General features: G+C 54.9%; 1 long non-coding RNA gene across 2 annotated transcripts; it reads left to right on the top strand.

Annotated features, from left to right (window-relative positions):
* Window positions 1-1865: 1865 nt before the first annotated feature.
* Window positions 1866-8707, top strand: LOC135976957 (uncharacterized). Of its 2 annotated transcripts, XR_010594236.1 has the most exons (7): window positions 1866-2830; window positions 3305-3400; window positions 4571-4684; window positions 6183-6206; window positions 7585-7608; window positions 8100-8179; window positions 8601-8707. It is a non-coding gene; the product is annotated as an uncharacterized LOC135976957 (long non-coding RNA). The 2 variants fall into 2 exon arrangements; XR_010594235.1 differs by lacking the exon at window positions 7585-7608 and having other exon boundaries at window positions 6183-6353.
* The last annotated feature ends 550 nt before the right edge of the window (window positions 8708-9257 follow it).

Genomic DNA, 9257 nt, shown 5'->3' with positions numbered 1-9257 from the left:
GAGGCCCGGGAGACTCAGGGGAAGCGCGGGGCCGGGGTGAGTAAGAGTCCGGCCTGGTCCCTTGCAGGCAGGACTCAGTTGGGTGGTAGGGAGAGGAGGGGGGCGGCCCGCGGGGCCAGACGGCGGCTGTTCTCACCCCCGGGCAGCGGGACTCGGGAGCAGACGCTGCTGCAGCTCCCACTGCCGCGGGGCAGGAAGCGGCCATGGCGCTCCGCGGCTGCGGCGCCCCCGAACCCCCCGAGCCGGGGCCTGCTGCGGGGACCCAGCAGCGCGCATGCTGGGCCCAGCCCCTGGCCAGTCGCGTCTGGGCTGCTGCCCAGCTGGTGCTATCCCGCGGCGGCCCCGGAGTGGGGGCAGCAGGCCCCAGCCCCCCCCGTCCCACTCGGGTCCCGCAGGGGAACGAATGGGGCTGGGCTGCCGATGCCTCCGCCCTGGGGCCGCCGCGGGATAGCACCAGCTGGGCAGCAGCCCAGACGCGACTGGCCAGGGGCTGGGCCCAGCGTGTGCGCTGCTGGGTCCCTGCAGGCTGCAGCAGGCCCCCGCTGCCCGGGGGGACAACAACAGCCGCCGCCTGGCCCCGCGGGCCGCCCCCCTCCTCTCCCTACCACCCAACTGAGTCCTGCCTGCTCGGGGCCAGGCCGGACTCTTACTCACCCCGGCCCCGTGCTTCCCTTGAGTTTCCCGGGCCTCCCTCCAGCGCTTGCGGAGGGAGGGGGAATGGTGAGCCCGGGGAAGAGGCGGGGATTTGGGGAGGGAGCCAATCGGAGGAGGAGGGGGCGGAGTCGGAGCGGGGGGGGGCGGGATGCGAGCACTTCCGGGCTCCAGGCTCCGGCGCATTTCCTTGTTTGTCCAGTGTCCCGACCGCACGTCGGTCGGGACGCGGGACAAACTAGGAAATATCGGGACAGTCCCGATAAAATCGGGACGTCTGGTCACCCTATCGAGCAGGCAACCCGAGGGGCTGCAGCTAGTCCGCTTGACTAAGCAGTTCCGAGCTCTGTCATTAAGGTCTCTAGTCACCCAGCAGGAGGAGGTAGCTGCATTTCAGGTTTTTGCTCTAGCAGACAAAGGTGTAAGGAGAGCTGGCAAAGCTGATGTTAGAACCATTGACACTGGAAATCCATGTAAGTGTAGAAGAGTGACGGAACCAATCGTGCGGGGACGTGGGAATTCACTCTCACCTGGCCTCTGGGGATGGAGGCAGCACGTGGCTGGCACTTCTCGCTCCTGCCGTACGAGGGGCAGGTGCTGCTACCGACTGCTCCCCCTAACCCCGCCCTGCTGCGCTCTGGGGATGCTGCCCTGCTGTGGAGCTCTCAGGTGTCTTGAACTGGAATTTGTTTGGAGAGAAACTGCTAAGGAGCCTTATCAGCCCCGAGCAGAGAGTACCTGGGAGCCTGCCTGGGTCGGGCGGGTCTGGTACAGCCTCCCCCAGATAAGGCTCTTCCCTGGACCTGCCACCCATTGGAATCTGGAACGATTCCCTCCGAGGTAACACCCGGGGCAGCCAGGGCAGGGCAGGGCACGGCCTGCTCCCCTGGAGCGTTAGGGCTTTCAGGAGTCAGAGGTGTCAGCGGAGCAGGTTGTACGTTAAAGCAGCGAAGGCAGTTGGGGGGCAGAGGAATTGGGTGCTTTGCCATTGCACTTGATCAGCTCAATTGGAAAATTCTTTCAAAGGAAATCCAGATGTATACATCTGACTGGGATACATGTACACACATACACACGCACACTCACGTGCACACACTCATGTGCACATACACGTACACACATACATACGCACATGTACACATACATATATATACAGACGTACACATACACACACACGCTATCCCTGGAGCGCCCCAGGATGCGACTGACGGGGTGGCTGGCTATTATGGAGGCAGAAGGGGGTTGGGAGAAAATAATCAAGAAGAACTTTTGCTGAAAATGCAAACCTAAGCTGGAAATCTGTGCAGGGCTGGGCTCAGCGAAAATGATCTTTTGAGCTGCTCTTATTAACCGTGGTCCTGTACTTCCTGGTTTGCGTCGGACCCAGGCAGGAGACTGGGCTGCTCTCAGCTGTAGAAGCCATTGGAATGAGCCAGGTCGGAATGAGCCAGGCCCTCAGAGCCTTCTGCCACCAATCGCCCCAGCAGTCACTGATCCACACCAAACCACGTCCTTCCAGTCAGGCAGTTTCATATGCACACGTCAAACCCTTGGTTTGCCACTCAGACACCACGGTAGGGTGACCGGACATTAAGTGTGAAAAATCGGGACGGGGGTGGGGGGGGTAATAGGAGCCTATATAAGAAAAAGACACAAAAATCGGGTCTGTCCCTATAAAATCAGGACATCTGGTCACCCTACACCACGGTGATGGGCACAGTAAGGACCGAGAGATGCTAAACAGGCAGACAGATAAGGAAATAGTGGCCCTCCCTACAGGTGTGTGTGTGGTGCAAACGGATGAACACCAGCTGCTGGCTGAAGACACAACCTTAATTCCCGCATCTCCTGTCTGTCAGCTATCGTTCGCTTGGCAGCCTGAGCTCCGATTTCTAACGCAGCGTTTTGCTCTGGCCTATTGTGGTTCTCATGTCCGGGGGCGCCTTGGCCCCTGGTATCAGGAGCGGTGCTAAGGAGGCTGCTTTTCAAAGGTCCTTAAGTAGAGTTATCAACTTTCTACTTGCACAAAACCAAACGCCCTTGACCCAACCCCTTTCATGCCCTTCCCCAAGGCCCCACCCCCACTCACTCCAGCCCAGCCCACCTCCCTCAGTCGCTCGCTCTCACACCCTCACTCACTTTCACTGGGCTGGAGCTGGGGATTGGAGTGCAGGGAGGGGTGAGGGCTCCGGTGGGGATGCGGGCTCTGGGATTGGGCTGGAGATTAGGGGTTTGGGGTGCCAGAGGGGGATCCGGGCTGGGGCAGAGGGTTGGGGTGCGGACTCTGGGAGGGAGTTTGGGTGCGGGGGGGGCTCAGGGCTGGGGTAGGGGATTGGGGTGCGGGTGGGGGTGTGGGGTCTGGGAGGGATTAGGGTACAGGAGGGGGTTCTGACCTGGGGCAGGGGGTTGGGGTGCCGGGTGTGAGGTCTAGGAGGGAATTTGGGTGCGGGAGGGGGTTCTGACCTGGGGCAGGGGGTTGGGGTGCCGGGTGTGAGGTTTGGGAGGGAATTTGGGTGTGGGAGGGGGTTCCGACCTGGGGCAGGCTTTCTGGGTGCGAGCTCCGGCCAGGCGGCGCTTACCTCAGCCAGCTCCTGGTCAATGGCACACCGGTGCTAATGCAGGCTCCTGACCCCTGGTCTCCCTCCGCTGGCAGGCTCTGAGCAAGGCCTGCCCAGAGAACATGGATGACGAGCTCTCGATCCTGCTGACAGCACCCCCCAGCACAGACAAACTCCAGCACATCTTGGAGGTGAGCAGAATGGGGAGGGGCAGCAGGGATTTTACCGTAGCCCTGGGGACTCCTAGAAAGAAGAGACTGGAAAATCCATGTTTCTATTGGATCCTTCCGAGTATGCATTCGTGATATAAACTCACTGGGTGACCTTGGGGTAACTCACTTCCCCCTTACGGCATCAGTCTTCTCCACTATCAAATCTACACTGGGGAAGAAGGACAGAAGCCCCGACAATCACCGTCACCTCTGGGTGTCTGGTCCTGGGAGCCGAAACCAACTGGACTATCTGCCCCATCTCCTAAACTGCCCTGTCTTTCCCTCCTAGGGCCTGGTCCGTAGTGCTCAGCCTGGCCCCTTCCCAGCTTGTCCCTGACCTTTAAAGGACTCTCCAAGCCCCTCCCATGCCTGCTTCCCTTGGGGTCTCTCTCCTGGCTGAGCACAGGGTGCCCTTCTATCTCTCAGCAGGCCTGGGTCCTAGTCACAGGCTGCGTCTTGTCACGTGACCCCCACACTTATTCCCTTCACCCTAGGGAGCTGCATCACCTGGGCCAGGTGCAGTTGAGCTCCAACCCCTTTCCTGGCCATCTCACCCTGGGACAGGTTGAAACTGGTAACCTGTGGGTAACAGTAATTGGTTGCTCGCAAAGGTGCTGAAGACAAAATGGAAGAGGAAATCCTTTGGCCTGGATTGAAATTATTCCGACTGAAAGTGAATGAGAGAAAATAGGTCCAGAGTTCTCTTCCTAGCAGCAGAAAATATAGCGATTGATAGAGGTTCAGGTCAGAAAAGACCATTATGTTCATCTAGTCACCCCTCCTGTATAACTCAGGGCCTAGAATGTGACCAAGTGGTTCCTTCAGCCAACCATAGCATGGGACTGAGCCAGAGCACGTATTTTGGAACGACATCCACATGCAGGAGAGCCAGCTGGCTACCAGAAAATCTCTCTTCTGCAGTGACGTGGGATTAAGGGACACGGGGGAAAAGACATGGAGGCTGTGACTAAACTTAGAGCAGCAAGGCCAGGAAAACCAGGGTTACGTCCCAGGCCTGGCTATCAGATCGTCTGTTTTCTATTCCTGGCTTTGGGACCATGAGCGAGTCTCTGCACCGCTGGGTGCCTCGGTTTCCCCAGCTATCAAATGGAGCTAATCAAGGTTTTGTTTGTTCTCCCCATTTTATAGGGTGCGAAACTGAGACACAGTTGGGACCTGTCTACACTACAGGTCTGTCGTGCGTTTGTAATCTGCTGACCCCCACATGTTGTTCAGAGCCTATGGACAACACAAATCCTAAAGGTACGTTTGTTCTGTGCTTATCCCCTATGTACCAGCAGGGCTGGACGGCATTTCTCACTGTGATGTGGGGAGCAGGTCCTGGGTACTAAGGGTCTGAAGAAGCTCTCAAGGACTAATTTTTTAAAATAATTGTTATCAATGAATTGGGAGAAAACATACAATCACTGCGGATAAGATTGGGGGGTGACAAAATACAGGCAGAGTGGTAATTCCTGATGGGGAGAGGGCAGTGATACAGAGCGATCTGGCTTATTTGGCCAGCTGGACCCATTCAAAGAAAACAATTTTGAGCAGAGCCCAATGCAAGGTCCTATACGTAGCCACAAGGCACGCCGGCCACACCTCCAGAATGGGGACGTGTATCCAGGAAAGCAGTGACTCTGAAAAGGATTTAGGGGCCAGAGTGGAGAAGGCACTCAACATGAGCTCCCAGTGTGATGCTGTGGTGAACAGGGCTAAAGCCATCATTAGACGTAGGAGCAGAGCCGTGAGTAGGATAGGGAGGTGACACAGAAGCAGTGAGACTGCTATTGGAATACTGCCTCCAGTGTTGGTGTCCTCCTTTGAAAAAGATGGTCCTAGAAATTGGAGCTGGGGCAGCAAAGAGCCACCAAATGTTCTGAGAGCTGGAGAAAAATGCCTTCTAGTGAGCTATTGAAAGAGCTCAACATGTTTAGCTTATCAAAAGAAGATTGAAGGGGACTTCACTGAAGTGTTGAAGTGCCTTAATGGAGAGAAAATACTGGGTATTAAAGGGCTCTCTAGTCTAGCAGAGAAAGGCAGAACGAGACCCAATGGCTGGAAGGTGAAAAGAGACAAATTCCTATGACAAATAAGGCACAAATATTCAACAGCGAGGATGATTGAACACAGGAAGAAGCTACCAAGGAAAGTGGTGGATTCTCCATCTCTTGATGTCATTAATCAAGACTAGATGCCTTTCCGGAATGTGTTTGCCCCAAAAGTAGCTATTGTGGTAGACAGGAGGCTTGTGATATGCAGGGGGTCAGATTAGATGCTCTAACTGTCTCTTCTGGCCATAAAGTCTACTCATTTCTGAGAAACCAAGTGTAGCATTGGGAGCAGCTTGTGATGTTTTACTGTCTAGCCGGCTTGCTTCCTAGAATGAACACTCATTGAGCGGGGTGATCCACAGGGAGTAGCTCAAACCTCCAAAGTGTCTGGCCTGTGGCAGGACATTAGCACTGCAGGGGAGGAGTGGGTGTGGCAGTGACATCACAAAGGCTTTTTGCAGGACCTCAGCCTATTGGCCAAAGGTGCAGGGGAGGTGGTGACCTCACAGAGGGATGCTGACATCAGCCAGGCAGGACAGGGGCGCAGGGCCAGGGAAACCTCAGAGACCCCTGTGGGCTTTGCTTCAGCAAGTCTCCTCTCGAGATCTCTCTTTGAGGTCTGAGAGAGTATTTGGGTTCATGTATGTGAGCACCAGGAGGAACCTCTTTTGAGTTTTCTCCTTTCTTTTTCCTGATTTCACTAGAAAACTGACGTCCCTGTTTAGAAGGTAAGAGCCTCCGAGAGGTTTGGAACCTGTTCACTCTGCTGCATCTGGCGCCAGCTGAATTTTAGGCATGGAAAACACTAGCTTAAGGTGGCCAAATTTTATTTCCCACCTGGGATTTTGTCCCTTAGAATCTCTGGGGACATTAAGGTTTGTCCTTTTTCTTTTACCTTTTCCTCCATCCCTCCCTCCTTTCTTTTCATCTCTTACTTCTTTCGTCCTTTCCCCGTTCCCCTCCCACCACCAGGAGGGGTGTGTGTGTGTCGTGGGGGGTGCTCTACAACTCCCATTGTGGGAGGTCCACCGAAAAATGTGGGGCTGAAATAGTGCTCAGACAGTGATCCCCAGCGATGACCTGGGCCATCCTTTGGGCTCTCTGGTGACAACCCTCATCCTCCCGCCCCTCAGTCTCTACCCTGATTGGCTGAGCAGGGGGTTATTGACAGGGAGGAGACTCAGGTCCCTGTTGTTTTCTTTTAAGACCAAGTAAATAGTCATAACCAGTCATATGTTCGACAAATTTTACTGCTTCTCTGCAGTTCATTATTTTCTCTACCATTCCAGTTCTCCTAAAATACTTGCTGAATAATTACTATGAACTCTTGCTGGTCTGGAACTCACTTGAGAGCACTTTATTCAGGTCATTCAATGTCTGAAATTCAAGATCCAACGGTTAGTTTGAAAATCAGGGCTCTTGGGTCCTATTCCCAACTCTGCCACGGACTGGCTGTGTGACCTAAGACAAGTCAATTCTCCTTTCTCAGCCTTAGCTTCTCCCTCTTTCAAGTAGGGATAACAATCGGCCCCTACCTACCTCCCGGCGGGTGGAGGATGGGGATCTATTGGAGAGTGTCACTAGGAGCAGTGCATAAGATGAGGTGTCCTATCATGTTTACGCAGATCAGATTAAGACATAATAGAATGGCTGAAATAGTCTATTTTATTTGTATTTTATTATGTTGCAATTGTTAAGAGCAGCAACTACTGAGCTCAGACTGAAACATCTCATCTAATTTTTGAGATCTAAGTGTCTCCTCTTTGTGTAGCTCAAACCTCCAAAGTGTCTGCCCTGTGGCAGGACATTAGCACTGCAGGGGAGGAGTGGGTGTGGCAGTGACATCACAAAGGCCTTTTGCAGAACCTCAGCCTATTGGTCAAAGGTGCTGGGGAGGTGGTGACCTCACAGAGAGATGCTGACATCAGCCAGGCAGGACAGGGGCGCAGGGCAAGGGAAACCTCAGAGTTCCCTGTAGCTTTGCTTCAGCAAGTCTCCTTCTCGAGGTCTCTCTTTGAGGACTGAGAGAGTATTTAGGTTCACGTACATGAGCGCCAGGAGGAACCTCTTTTGAGTTTTCTCTTTTCTTTTTCCTGATTTTACTAGAAAACAGACGTCCCTGTTTAGAAGGTAAGACATTAGGGTTTGTCCTTTTTGTTTTACCTTTTCCTCCATCCCTCCCTCCTTTCTCTTCATCTCTTACGTCTTCTGTCCTTTCCTCTGTTCCCCTCCCACCACCAGGAGGACTCTGTGTGTGTGTCGTGGGGGGTGATCTGCAGTGTGAACAGGGACAATTCTCCAACTTTGGGCAGTCGAGAGCCTGGGTGAGATAAGGGGCGTTAAAGCCCTTTGTGAAGGAGAAAGGGGAGTTTCACGGTGTTGAGCACCAAGGAATTCTAAACTTTGCTAAAACATCTAGTCTGCAGAAACCAGAAATGGTCGGGGCGAAGAGACGGGAGAAATTCGGAGAGTGGTCACTATTGGGCAGGAATCGGAGGAGCGGGAGGCAGGTGGGGGGATCCTGCTGGCTGTGTGGGGCCCTGGCTGTGTAATCTCCTCACTGGGAAGTGTCAGTGTGGCCCGAATCTCACACGCTCCTTTGTCTCCTTTGGGTCTCACAGGAGCTCATTGAGGAGCTGCCTGATAACTCTCCACCCGGCGCCGTCCTCGCTAACTCCCTGATTGCTGTGGGCAACCTCAGGTACCGAGACCCTCCGGCCCGGTTCCCCTAACCCCAGCGCTGCTCAGGCCCAGGGCTGGGAGTCACTCCCCCTCCCACTCCCAGGTCACCGCCCAAGGGTGGCTCCTCTGGCAGAGGTGCGGGGAAGGGTCACTCTCTCCTGGCTGGGCTGTTCTTTTCACTCCAGTAACATTGCAATGGCTTTGGGAGAGGCTCACTCCCAGGATCAGATACGGGAGGGGCAGCAGGGTGTAGGTAACAGGGGCTATTCCTGCCCTGCCACTGTCTGTCTGAGAAACCTTGGCCTTGTCATTCCCTGGCTCGGTGCCTCAGTTTCCATTCTTGCCAGCCTGTGCCCATTTCGCTGCAGTTTCACCTGCATGTTCGTGCCAGTCCCATCCCCGCACTGCACAGTCTAATACCGGCTCCTCTCTCTTGCCAGCACCATGACGCCTGCCCTGAAGCCAGAGCTGGAGACCCACCTCCTCCGAGCTGCCCTGCACGCCGTCTTCACCCTGGGCATGGAGAAGGACACCACCCAAGTGCAGGTAGATCATGCTGAAGTCATGGATTGAAGAGCAAGCTGTCATCCTGCCATGAATCCTTGCTAATTGCCTGCAGTGGGATGTGAATGAGAGAGGCCAGGATATGTGTTTGGGGTCTCACCAGTGCTTCCCAGAGACCCCACTTCCCATCCTGTGGCAGATGTAGCCCCAGTTTCCCTAACTCTGACCCATGGCTCTCCCTTGCTTTCAGGATCTGCCTAGTGTCTTGCCAGACCTGCTGGACGCCATGCTGGGGAACCGGCTGGCAGAGTCCCCAGACACCGACAGGCTCCAGTACATCTTGAAGGTGAGCCCGATGAGAGGGGTGGGGGCAATTTTACCTTCACTCTTAGATCCATTTTCCAGTCTGTCCTCCTAGCCGGGCCCCCAGTGGGCATCCTTGGTCAGGGCAGTCAGTGCAATCTCTCCTTTCCCCACAGCACATTAACTACTGGATCGTGTCCAGGGTGCCGCGAGAGAGAGCCAGGGCCGTTAAGAGCAGCACGGCCCTGCTCAGATCCACCATCACCCTCCCTGAGTTTGACGTAAGTGAC

This window comes from Chrysemys picta, chromosome 21, assembly GCF_011386835.1.
Source record: "Chrysemys picta bellii isolate R12L10 chromosome 21, ASM1138683v2, whole genome shotgun sequence".
NCBI lineage: Eukaryota > Metazoa > Chordata > Testudines > Emydidae > Chrysemys > Chrysemys picta.
Note: the sequence above shows the minus strand (reverse complement) of the source record. Positions and strands in the feature narration are given on the sequence as shown.